This window comes from Scyliorhinus torazame, chromosome 2 (genome assembly GCF_047496885.1).
Source record: "Scyliorhinus torazame isolate Kashiwa2021f chromosome 2, sScyTor2.1, whole genome shotgun sequence".
Taxonomy (NCBI): Eukaryota; Metazoa; Chordata; class Chondrichthyes; order Carcharhiniformes; family Scyliorhinidae; genus Scyliorhinus; species Scyliorhinus torazame.
Window position 1 is genome coordinate 342217659 of NC_092708.1, and position 20430 is coordinate 342238088.

The following is a 20430-nucleotide window of genomic DNA, read 5'->3' on the forward strand; positions in this document are numbered from 1 at the left end:
TAATACAATTCCCTCATGAATCGTTAACGTGTCTTTAAACCTATCACAGGGAGCAAGGAAGTCTCCTTTTAAAATTTCCTCCGTCGTGTCATCTTCCTTTTGTGCCTGTGCCAAATCTTGAATATTGGTCTGTGAGACCTGAACCGCGTGTACTGGGGCACTCTCGGAGGGTTGCCAAAAGTGGCCATGTCGTGAGCCTGCTTTCGCTAGGGCATCTACTTTCATGTTACCGGGTGGGGAGGAACGATGGTGGCTTATAACTTTTATAATTCCGTATTTTCTATCTTTCGCTATCTGGAGAATGTGTTTTAGTAATGATGCTGAGGGTAGGGGTTTTCCGTTGGCCGATATAAATCCTCTAGAGTCCCACAGGGGCAGGAATTCTGTCAAGTTGTTGCAGACATACAAATTGTCCGAATATATGTCTGCTGGGGTCAGGAATGAATCTGGGTGCTGCACAATGTAACCAATGGCTGCTAACTCGGCTGCCTGCGAACCTAAATGTCCAGGCAACTTTAACGAGATTTCCTCTAAAGCGCGTCCCTGCGCGTCCTCTACATAAATGCCACATCCTGTGATCCTTTTACCATCTAGAACTGTGGAGGAGCCATCTACATAAATTTTTAGAGCTTTGTCTGTGGGCTGGGTCATCTGTGGTCGGCTGCCTGTCTTTTTCGGCACCGATTTGGGAACAAAGGGGCCTGTGTTGTGCTTGGCTGCAATGATCTCGCACTCATGGGGGGTTCCTGCATAGTGTAAATTGTCAGCCAGAAATGTGTGCGTCTTTGTCCTTTTTACCGTAATGTTGCGTCCTTTGGCTTACTGCGAATTTGGCTTCCTGTGCCGTCTTTTAGCCTACTGTCTAATAGTAGCTGTGTCGGGGTGTGCTCGATCAAAATGGTTACGGGGTTGAGTCCTGTCATGTATGAGAAGTATTGGACAACCCAAAAAACTGCGAGCAAGTGCCGTTCGCAGGCTGAAAATCCCTGCTCTACGGGATCTAAAACTCGTGAGGCATAGGCTACGGGTCCTAAACGATCGTGCCTTTCCTGTAGAAGTATGGCCGAAAGGGTTCGGTCGGTGGTCGTTACCTCTATTGCATATGGGGAGTGTGGGTCTGGTGCCTGCAAAGTGGGGGCTGTGATTAGGGCGTGTTTAGGGCATCCGTGTGCTGTGGAAGCCATTTCCATGGGGCCTGTTTCTTAAGGAACTCGGAAAGTGGGGCTGCTTTTGTGGCAAAACTGTTTATGTGGCCTGCAGTAACCGACAAGTCCTAAAAATGACCAGAGTGCTGTAACATTTTGGGGCAAGGGCAATTTTACAATTGAATCTATCCATTTCTGTTCTATCTCATGCTTACCATATGTAATGACCGGACCTAAATAAGTGACCTTTTCCTGGAGAATTTGGGCTTTTTGGGGGTTAATTTTGCATCCAATTTCTTTTAGGAGTCTAATAGTTCCAAAAGAAGCAAAATGTGCTCTTCCTTGGTGTCAGTCTGTAGGAGCAAGTTGTCCACATACTGAATGAGGCATTTAGGTCAGGAAAATTTTGCTAATCCGTTCGCCAATTGTCTGTGAAAAATGGAGGGGGAGTTGCGGAAGCTTTGTGGAAGGCATGTCCACGTGTACTGCTGTGCCTGAAAAGTGAACGCAAATTTGTACTGGCACGTTTTGTCCAATGGAATGGACCAAAAGCCATTGCTAATGTCCAAAACCGTGAAAAAGTTTGACTGAAGTCCCTGCTTTAACATGGTCTCGGAACTTGTTGCAACAGTGGGGGCTGCTAACGGAGTTATTTTGTTTAATTCTCTATAGTCGATGGTCAGTCACCATGAACCATTTGGTTTTCTTACGGGCCAAATCGGGGCATTGTTCGTTGAGGCTATGGGCTGAATTAATCCTTGGTCCAATAAACTCTGGATTACTTTAGCTATCTCTCCCTCGGCTTGCTGTAGAAAACCGTATTGTTTCTTGGGCTTAGGATCGGGACCTGTAATGTTGACCATTCCTGGAATCTTACCGCAATCGTGCTTGTGCTGGGCAAATGATGCTTTATGTCTTTTCAAGACTTCTCTAACTGTTTTGTCTGTGGTAATGGTTTGTGGATCAAACCAGTACTCTCCCACTGAGCTAATCCTATATGCGTCGTCTCCTACTGTGAGCGTGTCGGGGGCTCGTGCTGCTCTAGCCATTTTCCACACACACTTATTTACGGGGTCGAAAGAAAGGTTGTGTGAGCTCATAAAACTATTCCCAAGATGTGCTCTGCTGTCTGGGGTAAATCTACCAAAATGACTGAGTGCTTAGTTTTAATGTTACCGATCTGGATATCCACAGGGGCTGTAGTGTGTCCCTGCTGGAGATGACCTGTAAAGCCACTAAGATTGATGGTGTCTGTAGTGGGCCATATATCTCGCTGGTACATTGCAGAGGAGTTTAACGTGGTTCGGGACCCTCCTGTGTCCCAAAGGAACTCTACTGGGTGTCCCCGGACTGTGCCTGCAACTACCGGTCTTCCGGACTAGTCCCAAAGTTTGTCGCAGACCCAAGTTGGGTAGTCCGAACGCTGTCAATCGGTGCCATTTATGGCCAAATTGTCTGCACGGGCGCTAAAGCTGTGGATAGGTCTGGCATTGTTCCTAGGGGGCATTTGTGGGCTGATTCCGTTGCAGTTTCGGGGGGGCATTGCATTCTCGGGCATAGTGTCCCTTGTGTCCACAATTGTAGCATCCCTGCGCTTTAGGGTACTGCGTGTTACCTCTACCTTCATTTACCCCTGCGGGGTCTTGGTGTGCCCTTACTGGATTCATGTTGGCGTCTACTCTCTCCTGCTCTGTCTTTTTCTGTAGGGACTGTTCCCAAGCTCTAGATAGTCGCTTCAGCATCCACACTTCATTGTGTGCTGAGTCTGAGGGGTCGTAATTCGCACATGCCCTTTGTCCTGCCTCCGGGTGTGGGAGACTAAAATACGGGTCCATTTGGCCGTATTGTCTGCAGATAAATGGGCGCGGGTTAAATCACCGAATACTGCTGTGAAGTGTATCCAGAGGCGCCCAGCAAATGCTGTTGGATGCTCTCCCTTTTTCTGTCTATACCGGTTAAGTCCTTCTACTGGATCTCCTCTATTGTAGCCAATGGCATCTAGAATGACTCTTTTCAGATCTTGGAGGCTACCCCCTCCTACATTTTGTGGGTCGGGAAGGGCTGAACTAACCGACGGGTCAAGGCTCATCACTATGAGCTTTACTTCTTCCTGCTCGTCCAGACCGTACATGACGGTCTGTTGCCTAACTCGTTCGAAAAATTGGTGTGGGTCTGACGTGGGGTGAAAGGTTTCAATTTTATCGCGGGCATCTCTTAACTGGGCGATGGTTAGTGGGGTGGTGTACACAAAATCGGGTTGGTCTTCTGTTGTTACTCTACGCTGCGTGGTGATGGGATTCATTGGGTTGGGTGCTGCCTGTGCAGTCGGTAGTGCGGGTGCTTTCCTTTTTGGGGCCTGGGGGGCTCTATTTTGGTGGAACTGTGGAGTGCTCGTCGGGCTGCCTTTAAGTCCTCACATTGTTTTTTTCAATTGTTCTGCTCGGTTTTCTGTTTCCTCTCTTACCAAAACCGCACGTTGCGTGTCCTGGTAGGCCTTATTATATTGAATCTGAAAGCTACTTAGGTGAGCGAGACAAGATTGGTGTGCCCGTTTGACATCAGCCATCTCCTTGCCCTTCGCCGCTAGCTGCTCTCGGAGTTGCTCATTTAATCTCTCACACTCGCTAACATTTCCCTCTCTACTCCTCTCCTTCTCCTCAAGCTGTCTGCGGAGCGTCCTCACAACCTCCTCTGTGCCTCGCAATTGTGCCAAGCAGGACGCGATTGCCATCGGCTTACGAACTCTACTCAGATTCTTCTTGTGGATCTCGGTCAGGCTGTCCTGCCAAGTTTGTCCTATGCTGTCAGGACCTGTTTCCTCATTCGCACAAAACTCAGACCACAGGGGCCATCCTTTCCCCTTTAGGTAATTTCTAATCTCCTCTTCCCATATGGGACACTGTTCTGCTCTGTTGGTCACTGCGACCTCGGGCTCTTGTGGATGCATAAGGCATTCCAATGCCTTCATTGCCATCTCTACGATTATCTCTGTTTCTTTACCGGGAATTTGGAACAAGGGGGAAGAAAGCGGTGGGGCAAACACGGGTACGGCTCAAGCTATTTTCCGGTTTACACATCTCCCGAATGCTTCCGCAACAAAATCTATCGAGGTTACCTTATATCCCTTGTTAGTACGCAGGCAAATTCCACACTTCCGAATCTTGGTGGTTTGATCGATACTGGTCTTACGCTTGTGGCTTCTTTTTACTTTTCCAATCTGGATTTCTAATTCAACCGTTTTGTGGGTTCTCTCGGAGTGACACAGTCACTTCTGGGTTGAGTCCCGTCAGATGTCCCACCCCCGATGGGCCGAAGTCCCGCTGCTGTCAACCCACGCCAGCCGGCGTGGATTGAACCACCTTTGGGACGGCGGGACACGGCAGCGTGGGCAGGCTCCGGGGTCCTGGGGGGGGCGTGGGGCGATCTGGGCCCGGAGGGTGCCCACCGATCCGCGAGCGGGCCTGTGCCGTGTGGGAACTCTTTTCCTTCCGCCTTCGCCATGGTCTCCACTATGGCGGAGGCGGAAGAGACCCCCTCCACTGCGCATGCGTGGGGATGCCGTGAGCGGCCGCTGATGCTCCCGCGCATGCGCCGTCCGGCAGAGTCATTTCCGCGCTGGCTGGCGGGGCACCAAAGGCCTTTCCCGCCAGCTGGTGGGGCGGCCTAGCCCCTCAAGGTAAGGGCTCGGCCCCTCAAGATGTGGAGAATGCCGCACCTTTGGGGCGGCACGATGCCGGACTGATTCACGCCGTTTTTGGCGCCGGTCGGCGGACATCGCGCCGATTACGGAGAATCCCGCCCCTAGTTTCCACCAATCTGCATTAAGGCTAAATGCCTAGTTCCAAAATACGACCAATCAATAGCAACACCAAATTAGTTTTGCACTTGAACCTATGAGTCAAACAAATCAATGCTTGATGCATTAAAACACGGCAGGTTTTCGTGGCAGCTGAGCATACTGCGTAGACACTTCGCACTAAATTGATTAAAACGGTCACATGATATTCTGGTGTGCCTGAAATTGAAGGAGGTTGATATAAGTCCATTTTTAATTTTGAAGTACAGATTAGCATGCCCTACTTTGCGGGTTTTTATTGGACATGACAGCAAGTCTCTGGGGATGTTCTGCTTCAGAGTTCAATTATAAAGCCATTTAGAAGCCTTGTTTTGAAGAGAAAGAGACTTAATCCCATCCAGCTAACATATTCTTTGAGCACAAATGAGATGAGCAATCAATTCCGAAAACTCCATGTCAATTTTCTCTGACAGAGATTGTGAACTCACAAGTCAAAGAACGTGCCTAGAATTCTAATCAGTGCTTAATGATAAATGAGCTGCAATAGATTCTGAAGTAGCCTAACGCACAGTGCTTAAGATATAAATGAGTGCAGAGCAGTTCTCCCAAACAAGGGTTGCAATTTGCACATTGGGCACATTTAAGTAGTGGTGAGTGGTGTGGAGAGATGGTGCCGGGGCTGGCGAGGTGAGTTGGAAACCCAGCTACTGCCACAGGAAACAGGCCTGGGTTATTTTACTCTTAGGCCTCACTTCATTCCCGTTAGCCAACTTTACACCTGTTGGGAAGCAATGAATAATCATGCAGCCTGGCAGATGTCCATCAACACAATGGGTAATTTTGCAGCGGAATGCCCCACGTCCAGGAAAGAGTGGGGAGTTTACGGAAAGTCGGGTCGATGCTTTCCATTTGGGGACCAGAGGAATACTCCTGCTGTACCAAGGGAAAAGCACTTTCCTTTTCAGCCTCTTTGTCCCAGGTTGGCCTGCCATGAAAGCAACAGCTTCCCCACTCAGGCTGGAATTAAAATTGCTGTTGGCTGCCGCTAATATACACATCATAAAGAAAGACATAGGTTAAGATTGGAATTCCGAGATCCTGCCATGGTCATTGTTAGCTCTGACTTCAGGGGCACCATTTTGCATTGTGGAGTACAAGTTGGGTGGCAGGAGCGGAAATGACATTGACTGGTCAAGTGTGATGCTGCACTGTTCAGGTCATTACATATGCATACGTGAGGAGCATGGTGAATCTCGTTGTCAGGCAGGCAGGAAGTTGCCATCCCCACCTTTACTTCAGGGATCAAAGGTCCTGGACCATTTAAAGGGCACTCAGGTAGCCATTCGCTCACTCGGAACCAGGAGCTCTAGATTAATTGTCCAGAATGTCCCAGAGTAGACAACGTGAACACAGTTCAGCGATTCCAGCCTGCATCTCCTCCAGGCTGTCCAGAAAAGGAGGTGGGAGGTCCTGTTCCTTTTTAAAAAATGTTTCCAATTAAGGGGCAATTTAACGTGCCCAATCCACCTAGCCTGCACATTTTTGGGGTGTGGGGGTGAGACCCACACAGACACAAGAAGAATGTGCAAACTCCACACAGACAGTGACCCAGGGCCGGGATCGAATCCTGGTCGTCGGCGCCGTGAGGCAGCAGTGCTAACCACTACATCGCCAGGCCGCCCTGGGAGATCCTGTTTCCCAGAGACCCTCCCGTCTGACGATGCTGGCCCGGGAGAATGTTGAATTGCAGCCTGGTGCCCATGGGGCCCACAAAAAAGCTGCCCAGCTGTTTCAGAAAAGGATGAACAATCTGCCTGAGTTCTGCCAGGGTTAAGTGGCACCATCTACTCACTGCAAAGTGACACTCATAAGGGCATCAGGTAGTGTAAGTGTACAACAATGTCAGATAAGAGTTTGGTTGCAGGACGCACCAGCAGATGGGGGGGCAAAAATTCTCCCCCAACGGCTCGATGTCCGCCGACTGGCGCCAAAAACGGCGCCAATCAGACGGGCATCGCGCCGGCCCAAAGGTGCGGAATGCTCCGCATCTTTGGGGGCCGAGCCCCAACATTGAGGGGCTAGGCCGACGCCGGAGGGATTTCCGCCCCGCCAGCTGGCGGAAATGGCGTTTGTTGCCCCGCCAGCTGGCGCGGAAATGCGGCGCATGCGCGGGAGCGTCAGCGGCCGCTGTCAGTTTCCCGTGCATGCGCAGTGGGGAGAGTCTCTTCCGCCTCCGCCATGGTGGAGGCCGTTGCGGAGGCGGAAGGGAAAGTGTGCCCCCACGGCACAGGCCCGCCCGCGGATCGGTGGGCCCCGATTGCGGGCCAGGCCACCGTGGGGGCACCCCCCGGGGTCAGATCGCCCCGCCCCCCCCGCAGGACCCCGGAGCCCGCCCACGCCGCCTGGTCCCGCCGGTAAATACCAGGTTTGATTTACGCCGGCGGGACAGGCAATCTCTGGGTGGGACTTCGGCCCATCCGGGCCGGAGAATCCAGCGGGGGGTCCCGCCAACCGGCGCGGCCCGATTCCCGCCCCCGCCCAATCTCCGGTACCGGAGACTTCGGCGGGGGCGGGATTCACGGCGGCCAACGGCCATTCTCCGACCCGGCGGGGGGTCGGAGAATGACGCCCGGGATATGGGGGCTGCATGTGTGTCAGCCACTTCATATTTTCAATCTTCTATCAGTTGAAGGACATCCTACTTGTTAATCACTTACTGTTGGGGAGGGAGGGGGTTGCTCAGGAGCTGGTGTTGGCATGCATTCTCCTAAACTGCTCACGCTCATGGGATGACACTCAATCCTTCTGTCTATCTGCAAGACAGGACCGTTCACAACCAGAAGGAGTCAGCCAAGACCAGCAGGGGAATGCCTGATTGCAGAGTCCTCACCACCATCGAAGATGAAACCACTGATCTAGCCTACAAGGAACGGGACCATGCTAGTCCTGAAGGCGAGACAAGACTCCTCCGCAAGCGAGTGAGGATGCCTCCAGCCTGCAGTTGTCAGGCGCGCTGACAGTTTTAATAAGAGAACCTGCTTATTTCTCTCCCCCACTTCAGGTACCAGAAAGAAAAGGAGGAGCAAAAGAATCAAAGTGACTTGCAGCTTCAGCTCCAAACCCATCTCTGAGGAAGATGCCTCAGGATCCCCAGAGGTGGCACCATCGTGGCAGTCACCTGCACCTTCCACCAGCATTCACTTTGGTGCGTGCACTTTCTAGATTAGACTCGGGATCACAATATCGTAGGCACTTCACTGACATGAGTTCATAACTGATGGAGGAGGTGACAATTGTTATCTCTGACACTCAGAGGACTACTGGAGACCAGGCTCCTGCTGAGTCCCATGCAGATGACAAGCCTCTGGTCTCGGCCATAGCAGATCAGATGGAGATGCAGAGACAGACAGGGGAACATCAGGTACAGATGGCAGAAGCCGTGTGCTGACTGAACTAAAGGCTAGAGGAGTCTGTCCATGATCTATCTGATGTGTGGTTCCAGCACATAAGTGCTTGGCTGTCTCCATGGAAAGGGTGGCCACCTTGGAGACTGCAGTCCAGCAGATCACACAGTCACTGCACTATCACTCTGGCAGTGGCTGGGCAAGAGGAGGATGGGGCTCCTTGATCTTACTTCAGGTGTTCCATCTCATCAAGGAGTCAGGGAGGTGCCATCGCACACTGACCGGGAGGAAGAGTGCCAGCAAAGCACTCTGGAGTATTCACCCAGGACACTCTAAGGATAACCTGACACTCAATCTCCCTCTGCCAGTGACAATATCGCCTCCAGCGGATCAGGCCAAGGAGGGTGAACCTGCACCAGGGACCCTCTGGGCCTAAGGCACCAAGGATGCCTGCTAAAGACCTAACAATCAACTGTTCATTTGCAGTCAGCAGTCTGCCTCCACCTCAACTGTGGCTGTCAGGGCTGACCTAGGCGTAGTGATGGGAAAAGAAAGATAAAGGATGGAATTCTCCCAAAATTTATCAGAGTGTCAGGTTCAGACGGAAAACTGGCCAGAACCTCTCCAGATGCACAGCCAGATTTTCTGGCACACTGTGCACAGAGAATCTGGGGCGTGGTTTGTACCGTCACTTTGACGGACAGGGCCTAGAGCTGGCAAGGCTAGCGCCAACAAGATTGGGCCACCATCTTTAAAGGGCACCTTGATCTGCGCTGAGAACAAACTTCCCCCACTCCCACACGGACACGGAGATCCCCCCACAAGCATCAGAGTGAACACCCCCTCACAGGTATCAGAACCCCCCCCCCCCCATCTCCTTCACAGGCATTGTTGCCCCCTCCTCACAGGCATAGGGGAATCCACCCCCAACACACATAAGGGGAAACCCCCACGATGGTCCGTCCCTAGAAATGACAACCTGGCAGTGTCAACTATGCCGAGAAACACATGGCAATTCAATGCGACTCGCATTGAATAAGGGGCCTGAACAGGGAACGTGCAGCCGAGACTGCACATAGCCGCACGCAGGGAGTGGTGGGTGCCTGGAATGCGCTGCTAGAGGATGTGGTGGAAGTAGGCACATTAGCAGCATTGTTTTCCCTTACCCATCCATTTACTCCACCCTACTACACTAACCCTACTACCTTTGCCTGGCCACTGCTCTGATGTACCAAGTTAATCCTCCCTTGGTCATCCTCCACTCAACTTGCGCTGTTATCACCCGGCGTCAAGCACAGGCTGGCATTTACTGCACTCCCGAAAGAGGACAATGCAGTCGTTACTCACTGTTAATCATGGAAGAAGCCCGCTATTCAAAAAGGGAAGTAGAGAGAAGACAGAGAACTATAGACCAGTGAGTTTAATGTCAGTAGTAGGGAAGTTGTTAGAAGGATTTCATAGCGCAGCATTTGGAAAGCAGTCAGATAATCAGACAAAGTCAGCATGGATTTACAAAAGGGAACTAACGCTTGACAAATCTACTAGAATTCTTTGAAGATGTAACTAGTAGAGTTGAGCAGGAAAAACGGTGGATGTGGTTTATTTAGACTTTCAGAAGGCTTTCGACAAGGTCTCACATGCAGAATACTATGTGAAGTTAAAGCTCATGGGATTGAGGATAACGTCTTCCGATGGATAGAAAGCTGGTTAGCAAACAGGAAGCAAAGGGTTGGAATGAAAGGTTTTTTTTCCAATTGGCAGGCAGTGACTAGTGGAGTATCGCAGGAATCTGTGCTAGGACCCCAACTGTTCACATTATATATTAATGATTTGGGAGAGGGAGCTAAATGTATTACCTCCACATTTATAGATGATACGAAGTTGGGTGGGAGGGTGAGCTGCGAGGAGGATGCAAAGATGCTTCAGCGGGATTTGGACAGGCTGAGTGAGTGGGCATATGCATGGCAGATACAGTATTATGTGAATAAATGTGAGGTTATCCAATTCGGTAGCAAAAATAGGAAGGCAGATTATTATTTGAATGGGTGTAAATTGAGAGAGGTGGGTACTCAGTGAGACCTTGGTTTCCTCATGCACCAGTCACTGAAAGTAAGCATGCAGGTACAGCGGGCAGTAAAGAAGGCAAATGGTATGTTGGCTTTCATAGCGAAAGGATTTGAGTATCGGAGTAGGGATGTTTTACTGCAATTGTATAGGGTGAGGAGTTTAGAAGAGTGAGAGGGGATCTCATAGAAACTTATAAAATTCTAACAGGGGATAAGTCAGGGTAGATTCAGAAAGAATGTTTCCGATGGTGGGGGAGGTCAGACCTAGGAGTCATAGTTTGAGGATAGGAGGTCAGCCTTTTATGACTGACGTGAGGAGAAATTTCTTCACCCAGAGGGGGGGTGAATCTGTGGAATTTGCTGCCACAAAAAGTAGTTGGAGCCAAAATCGTTGTGTAATTTCAAGAAGGAATTCGATATAGCTCTTGGGACGAAAGGGATAAAGGGATATGGGGGGGAAGGTGAGATCAGGGTATTGAATTTGATGATCAGCCATGATCATGATGAATGGCGGAGCAGGCTCGAAGAGCCGAATAGCCTCCTTCTGCTTCTAATTTCTATATATGTTGCTCTGTATTTTTCCAGGCGCATACCAATTATATGCAGTTGTCAATGCTCAGATTTCCTGCCAGCAGAGAAATTAATTTGGAGGGTACACTTAATTCTAGTTACAACCTCCACGGAGATCACAGGCTGTGGACCACCAGATTCCCTGTGACCCCTGCTGAGTATGAACTTCCCCGGTGGGGCTTCCCCATAACAAAAGGAGCCTTTGCACAGCATAAAACCCCCCACCTAAGTCAAGGTTGGGGCAGGAGAACCCTTCGGGGAGTGAAGCAGTCTAGTTTATGTATGTTAATAAACCCAGTTTTTGCATCCTCCCTATTGTTTTCGTGTGGTCACTCTGTGCGGATTCTACATCGGATGAGCTGGCCTTTAATGCAAAGAGCATTCCCAACACTGGAAGCTTGTCTCGCCTTTAAAAGTTCCGAGAACTCAATATCAAAAGTTAATCTTGCCGTCGGGCTTCCGGCTGCAGGTGAGACCGGAAGATTCCAGCCTAGGTTAACACCCAGCAAACATGAGGTTCAGCCACTGACCTCCCAGAGGAGTTACACAGTCAGTGCATTGGAAGAACTGGATAGTCTGAAGCCAAATATCCAGATCATAAATTTTAACAAAACCATTGGCTTTAAGATCATTGGCCTCTGGAATGATAAAAGAGGAAACTAAATCCGACAAAAGCATCTTTGGATTGAACTGTATTGCCAGGTTTGATAATTTTACTCAGTGAAAATCTGCAAAATACAAAATGTGTTTATTTTCCAGTGAAACGGTACATTTTGAATGGATAACTGATTAAGTGCAGAGCCCAGTGCTGAGTGGAACCACCCAGACCAGGACCATTCAAGGTTCAATCTCTGGTTTATATTCAGCCAGTTACACCAGTTGGGATACAGATCCAGTTGGCCTTAGACCACAAGGATATGATAACCAACCAGGTCCTGCTTCTGACCACCATTCATGATGAGAAATCTAGATGTACGCACGTTGATTAAGGATAAAGTTGGACTCGCCTATGATGTCTGTTGCACATTTTGGAGGGATGAGCATTCACAATCAAACTTCTTTGTATGTGGAAGAGCATATTTTCCAACACAAACATGTGGTTTTCAAGTGCTCTGAGAGGAATGCACAACTAATCTTCTGCTTTTAGCATCTAAGGCTGCAAACTTTGGTGGTGTAACACTCGATTTCTTAGCACAGTGAGTGCTATATAGCCTCCAAAATGGTATCCATGGCATGTGCGCACATGTCTAATGCTAAATGTTATAACCCGCACGAGACCTACGGGGTGGGAGCAATCCGTCTCCCCCTGAGTCTTGCCGAATATGCCGTTAAGGGGGCAGGGAGCCCTCAATAATTCATGATTAAGATCTGTATAAAGTCAGCCAAGTTTGGAACCGACAGAGCAGACCCGGCTGACATCTATATATTGTGAACATAATTGCTTTGCAATAAACCAAGTTTTCTTTTTACTAATTTGGTTCGGACTCATTCGTGGCCTACAAAACAAAATGTGCAGATGCTATTTTGATGAGGGCATTAACACGCAAAGAGCATTCATCGGAAGTCTGTCAATTTTCTGGATTATGACGTCAATCAGCTTGTAATGCAGACTGGATGCCAGTGCTCCCATTTCAGAACTCAACACTCCGGCTAACACAATCTCTTAAAACATGCACAGCTGAAAATGTGTTCAGCTGCAGGAATGACACACATTAAACAGCTGTTTTATGAGTTCCTGAATTACTATCAGCTAGGATCCGATCTGACTATAATCACATTCAGGGCTAGTAGAAGAAATGTTTGATTTCCTGAGTTGTGTACAGTTGCTAAAGTGCACAGTGGATGACGTAGCAGGAGCTGCAGGACTTGGGTTTGACTTCACGGTTTCTGCATTAACCGCTTGTTTCCAGACATGGATGCGGTGGGTATGCATCCTCCTTGGATCCATCCTCTCCAAAATGAGGAGAGATCACACAGAGGAGGGCAAGCTGCTGGAACAGGGAGATGGAGGAGGAGGAGAAGGGACCTGACCACGTGACTATATCTACCCAGGGTGCTCAGGGAACAATTCTCCTCACTCAACCTCTGTGAAGTGCAGTATGTCAGAAGTCTGCATTTCATCAAGAGTGACCACACTGAAATCTCCCACTTGCTGCAGCCACAATGCAGTCTCAGAGCAGGGCAAGGATGTCATTGCCAATGGTTATGAAGGTGATCAGGGCCAGGGACCTTTGTGCATTTGGCTTCTACTAGGTTAAATATATTTGCAACGTCTTTTGCAGTTTACTGCTGCCAAAGGGAGGTCACTGAGTCTCTGTATTTCAAGACAGCTAAATCCATTTCATTCTTTGAGAGAAGCATATGCAGAGCAAGTGGGGAATGCAGGCTTACCATAATGTAAGGTGCCATTGATAACATGCATGCCTCTGTGGGAAGGTCTTGTGATGTAGTGGCCAGTGTCTCTGCCTCTGAGCCAGAAGTGCCGAGCTTGACTCCCACTCCAGGACTTGATGGCCAACGAAGGTGCGTTCATAACGCAGCCAAACAGGTTGTGTGTCAACCAACAAATCCAGGAGTAACAAGCTATGGAAACGGACAAATGTTTTCCTCAGTGTGCCACTGGGTGTGGGAAGAGAATTGGAATTGGAATGCCTCTGTGGGCACTGCATGTCAACTCTGAGTTGTACAGCAACCAAAAAAGGGATTCCACTTCCTCTTGTCCTGCTAATGTGAAACTCTGCGCAACATAATATGCTGATATTTTGGGGGGAGATGGTGGTGTAATGGTAATGTCTTTGGACTATTAATCCAAAGACCCAAGCTCTAGGAGCATGGATTCAAATCCAACAATGGTAGCTGGTGGAATGTAAATTCAGTTAATAAATCTGGAATATAAAAAGCTATCAGCTTAAACTATAAATTATTGTCACAAAAACCCATCTAGTTCACCAAGGGAAAAAAATCTCCGATTCTTACCTGGTCTGGCCTATATGCCATTTCAGCCGCACAGCAATATTGTTGACTCTTAACTGCTCTCTGAAATGGCCAAGCCAATCAGTTCAGGGCATTTAGGGATGGGCAACAAATACTGGCCTTGCCAGTGATGCCCACATCCCCTGAAAGAATGAAAGAAAAAAAGAATAACTGTCCAGTCTCTGGCAGCAGTCTGCTATCCATTGATCTGAGGCACCATGACAAGGAAGAGGGTGGCCATTGGTCGAAATGTTACCACCCTTTCACAATTAGGCTCATGATTCTGGTGTACCACCCTCACACTTTGCCAGCATTATAATAAACAAGAGCCGTGCTGCACACAGAATGTGACCGAGCACCGAGGTGCTTAAGCAATTGTCATGCGAGAGTGCCTTTAAGAACTGGATGTTTAAGCAATGTACCTTTAAGAAAACAGTGATGTCATAGAGTGGGTGGAGCTCAGCTCAGATCAGCCATTTTGCAGTTTGATTTTGCAGTTTGAAAAGTGCCTGGCTGGTTTTGCTGAGAGCAGCTAAAAAGTGCCTGGCTGGTTTTGCTGAGAGCAGTTTAAAAGTAGAAAGCCAGTTTGAGAAAGCAGCTTGGGTGTGTCTGTGTGTGTCCAGAGAGCTGCAGGAAGAAAGCAAGGTGCTTGAGCTGAAGTCAACCAAGCTAATATGTCTCTGCCATTCTACAGAAAATATATATATCCTTTAACCTGATGTGATACTGTTTAAAGGTGTTAAGTCTCTTGGAAGTTTGAAGGAACATTTGAAGGAGTTATTTACTGTTGCAATATTTTCTGAGTTATCTTTGAAGTAAGGGGTGTTAAGAGATCCAATGTTTATTGAAGATGTTAAGTTGAGTTCATGGAATAAACAGTGTTTTGTGTTTAAAAACCCACGTGTCCATAATTGTAATCCCACACCTAGGGAACAAGCCGTGTGCTAGGAAAAGCAACAAATCCATTAAAGGGAGAGGTTGATTTAACTCCATGATACATTTTGGGGTTCTGCAAATGCCTCGCCCATAACACAATGCTTCTGCTGCTTGCGTTGCCCTGGAGGAACTCAGAAGTACTTGACAGAGTGCATGTCAAGATTTGTAGTCGTGATGTGGAGATTTGTGGTGGCCTGTTACATTCTGCACAACCTCATCATAATGAGGGCACAATGTTTACCACCAGCTATATGGCAAGCAACTGAGGAGGAGGAGGAAGAGAGGAGGCAATCAACATAGCCCCTTTCTTGCTGGGTCTGTCTGTGATCATCCCATCTGACTTCAATGCTTGTAAAAGCCCATTCCCCATTCTCAAATTGTATAATACCTTATTTAGATCAGGGTTTTTCAAATTGCAGGTCACGACTTGTGGGCAGGTGTTAGGAGGGTCGCGGAACGATCGGCCGTGCTGTTCCCGCAGAGGTCCAGATAGCGGGAGAAGCGCCCAACTGCCGCTACCAGCTTTTACATCGAGAATGACAGCCGCTGCTATCTTTTAAATGGAAATAAATGAGGCTGTGTGGAGTCTTCCGGCCAGAAGCAGCAACAGAGAGCAGATCACACGCCCTACACGTACACTTGACATCAAGCACCCTCCAGGTGCATGCTTTTGGTGCCAAATCACAGAGCAGTTGCTTCCATTTTCCAGCTGCTGGCAAGCAAGCCAAGTGAACTGTGAAGATGAACAGTTTTCTTAAAAGTAAGAGACGGCCAGAAACTCAAATAGGCATTTTACCTATTGGACAGGATCACACAACAGAATCTGCTGGAGAGAGTTGCTTAGGAGAGTCCAGGGCAGGACAGAGAAGTACTAATGTTAGCTCTGTGCAGAGCTCCAGTGCCTCTGGTTAACAGCCTGCAAAGAAGAAACTTAACTTGGGAACAAAGCAGTATAAAGATGATTTCTTGAGGTATGGGTTTGTCAATTGTGCCAGTGCAAATAATGATGCAAAGCCCATGTGTGTTATATGCAGGGAAGTACTGGCAAATGAGAGAAGTTTTAGATTTTGAAAGAAAAGTGTTGGGTGAAAAACGACTTTTGAGGTTGAGACCCCAGAGTCAGTTATTAACTTAGCGCTGACTCCAAATTAAAAGGCTACAGTGCTGTAGCTGACCTTTAATACCACATTAAAACATGCCAATAGCCCAAGAGGCTGTCAGCATTCTGGAGTAGCATCTCCCAGGAGTATCCAGTGTTGAGTAAAACATGCATTTCTTACTATTCACCAACATGTGCGAGGATCGATTTTCTGTTTTCATTGAGACGAACACGGCACAAAGGAACTGGCTGAAGTCTGCACCTGATACATCTCCGGGCGGCGCATGCACGGGAGCGTCAGCGGCCGCTGACGGCATTCCCACGCATGTGCTGTGGAGGGAGTCTCTTTCGCCTCTGCCATGGTGGAAACCGTGGCGAAGGCGGAAGGGAAAGAGTGCCCCCATGGCACCGGCCTGCCCGCGGATCGGTGGGCCCCGATCGCAGGCCAGGCCACCGTGGGGGCACCCCCCCGGGGCCAGATCGCCCCGCACCCCCCCCCTAGGACCCCGGACCCCGCCCGCGCCGCCTTGTCCCGCCGGTAAGGTAGGTGGTTTAATCTACGCCGGCGGGACAGGCATTTTAGCGACAGGACTTCGGCCCATCCGGGCCGGAAAATTGCGCGGGGGGGCCCGCCAACTGGCGTGGCGCGATTCCCGCCCTCGCCGAATATCCGGTGCCGGAGACTTCGGCAACCAGCGGGGGCGGGATTCACGCCAGCCCCCGGCAATTCTCCGACCCGACGGGGGGGTCGGAGAATCTCGCCCATGATTACTAGTGCATTATTGGGTTTACTGATAACTCGCAAGTGAAGTATACTATGAGGTTTGGGCCACTTTACTGTCCACTTTTGCACCACCACTGGGCTAGAGCAGTGGACCTGTGAAGGCCCAAGAGTGCCAGGAGTTTTTCCCCCCAGGCCATTTGCGAGCCTGGAGGCACCCAATCGAAGGGACAGTCCCTGGCAGGGTGTGGTGCTGTCAGAAGGGTAGGAAACTTCCGTCAAGCATCTTCAGCCTATAAAAAGGGTGTCTTGAGTTCTGCACAAAGTCTGTTCGTGGAGATCAGCCATCCGAATATCCTGATTAACTGTCAAATTCCTGGGGATGGAGGGGTATAAGTTAGAAAATCTTACTGACCATTTTTCTGTTCGTGATCTGTAGACCCTCCTTCTGCTGCAAATAGAGGGCACAGTATCATGTTCACTAGGTTTTACGGAGTACCAATCCATATCTTTGATTCTTTCCCCTGGTACTACCAGATTTATTAAATTTCAGTACTTGGCATGGTGGGATTTAAGACATGGCCTCTGGGTTGCACTGGTACCTAACCTTTCCAGCACCATGAAATGAAATGAAAATCGCTTATTGTTACAAGTAGGCTTCAAATGAAGTTACTGTGAAAAGCCCCTAGTCGCCACATTCCGGCACCTGTTCGGGGAGGCTGGTACAGGGAGGCTAGTACCCACACAAAAGAAATAAAGGATCATTCAAGTAGACAAATGAAGACTGAAAGGATCCATTTGTTCAGCCACGAGGATCCTTAAGAATTTCAATCTGCGAATCATGGTCTTGGGACAGTGATAAGGGGTGTGAAAGGTGAAAAGATTAATCAGATGTAACTATTTACACAGAGGGTTTTTGGAATGACCTGCTTAGGGAGACAATGGAAGTTTAATCATTCGCAGTTTGAAGGGGGGATTAGATAAGGAAGTTAGTCTATAGGATATAATTGAAAGGCATTGTGAGTGAGTTGCGTAGTGTGGTTTTGAAGTCTGGGTTAAACCAGTCTGGCATTTTGCATTGCAAGATATTCTTATGTTTTAACCTCCTGAAGATTTCATGACAATTTGTCTGTTGTAATATTAACAGTTTTTAAATTAAAATTTCAGCTTTGCTGTACTTTTATGAAAGATAGAATCAAAATGCGATGAAAGATTGAAAATTCGGTCGACCAACACCAAATATTTCCAACCAGCCATAAAATTTTAACTCATTGAGTGGCTTAATATCGTCTTGAAAGTGTCTGTCAGTGATGCAAAGTTAATGTTCAGTGTTACTTCATGGAATACATTTTATTGAACATTATACAATAGATTCCCTGAAATTCTAAATAAAACAAGATAGAGTAATAAAGTTCAATTTATATTGCAGACTTGAAACTTTATGTAATAAGAATGGCTGAGACTCATTGGAAAGGATCATGCAATGTGGGCTAAGAGGTATGGATAATGTAACTTAATTACTTCCATGGGCCCGATTCAGCGGCCTTGTCATGCCCGACTTGGTTTTGGGACGAGGCTGATGAATCTTGCGATGCTCAATGTGTCTTGTGAGATCAATGGAGTTTCGCGAGACTTTGCAATCTGGATCTCGCTCTCCTGGGTGAGATCCAAATGTGCATATTTAAATGAGCCATTAAGCCCATTTAAATATGTGCTCGCTGGATTCTCCCAGCACCCAGGATTCACCGACTGCACCTGGGAGACCTTGGCAGGGTGCCATTTAGTATTGGTGCACACAACCGTGGCCCAGACATAATGGAACCTGGGGAGGGGTCTCCCAGGTCATTGGAGACCCCTGGGTTATCGGGCATTGGGCAGGGTGGCACCCTGGCACTCCTGCTGGCAGCTGGGCACCTTGGCATTGCCACTTGGACACCACGGCAGTGCCACCTTGGCACTGCCAGGATGGTAGGGTACTGCCAGGGTGCCAGGCTGTCAGTGCCCAGGTGCCAGCTTGCTCGTGTCAGGGGTTGGGCCTGGGGGCGCCTTGACAAATGGGAGGGAGGGTGAGGCGGAGAGGGGGGTTGCTCGTGGACCCCAAAGGAGGTAGGTAGTGTGAAATGGGGCGGGTCTGGAGGCGACAGCGGGGTAGCTGAGGGGGGTTGAAAGATCGGGGCTGCCTTTAAAAATGATGTCCTGATCCATGAGTAGTCTTTCTGCAATTGCAGGAATTGACTAAAGTGGGGCTATTAAGGTACCCTGTGATGCCGAGAGGCTATTGGTGGATAGACGCTGGGTCCCGATTGGATCAGCCGCCTACTGGTCCACCCAGTAAGGCGGGGTATAAGAGCCCGGGTTCTCCCAGCAGCCGCATTCTGTAACTGTGCGGCTGGGGAATAAGTCTGCGTAATAAAGCCATCGTTGGACTCCTTCTCAACTTGTCTCATGAGTGATTGATTGAGCTATGCAGCCTTGACGGGGAGTTCCTCGCCGAGGCCAAAAAAGCAGCGTTGATTAGTGGAGTCTATAGCTGTGGGAAACATCCTGCTAAACGTGCCTGAAACTGGACATAGGGCGTGATTCTCCTGAAAGATTTATGAGTGTGGTAGCGAGTGGGAACTGCTGTCAGCTTCCCGGCGCTCGGCCAGCGAGGCTGGCAACACAATACAATGTTAATTGATCACTTAATGAGGCCCAATGGGCTTCACACCACAAATAAAGGCTCACCAGCCGATTTGCCAGGACTGCGCTCGCCAGCCCCCCATTAACAAGGTCGAGCAGCCCTTAAACAGCTCTTCCACAGTCAACTTCACTCAGCTCGCAGCCATGGAGCTGAGACGACCGACCCCAGGGTTTGGAGACGCGGACCTGGGAAGGCTCCTAGATGCGGTCGGGGCCAGGAGGGATGTCCTGTTCCCCAAAGGGTCCTGGAGGGTGAGCCACAGGGTAGCCAGTGCCTGGGATGAAGCGGCAGCGGCCATCAGCTCGGGCAGCAGGACCGGCACCCAGTGCCGCAAGAACCTACAACGGGCCTTATGCGAGAGGTGACACCGCCTCCCAAAATCTTCCCACCAAAACCCTCCCTCCCCCCAACCTTCCCTTTTCATGTCCCTTCATCCCCCTCCCTTCACCCCCCCCAAGCCCTTGCTTCACACTCCAAACCCCCCCCCCCCCCCCCCCCCCCACCAACCACGTGTGTGGCTAACAATGCCCTTTCTGTGTGTCCTCAGGAGAAGCTATCCCACAATCATCGGGAGAGGCCCAGACTGGCAATAGATGCCGGACATAAATCCTCACCATCTTCGAGGAACAGGCCCTGGAGGTTATGGGGGTGGCCGAGGACAGAGCGGTCACCAATACAGAGGTCGACACATACCGCAGAGGGCCCCACCTGGAGGACCTGTCAAACGTGAGTTGTTAATGCCATACAGACTGGCCCATCCCTTCCACTGACCACTTGTCCATTTCCCCGCAGGACCTGCAGCCGACGGCACATGCCCATCCGGGGTGGTTACCCCCAGCCCCACCTCCCACACCCCACTCTTGCCTCTCAGGAGAACACCTCGGAGGAGAGCTCCAAGGTGCAACTACCAATGCATCACAGCTGTCATTCTCACCCTCCACCAGCGCAGAAACACGTGTCTCGGTGAGCAACGTTTGTGGACAGGCTTCTGGGGCACAACCTGGCAAACACCACACAGCTGCTGATGTACATCAGGT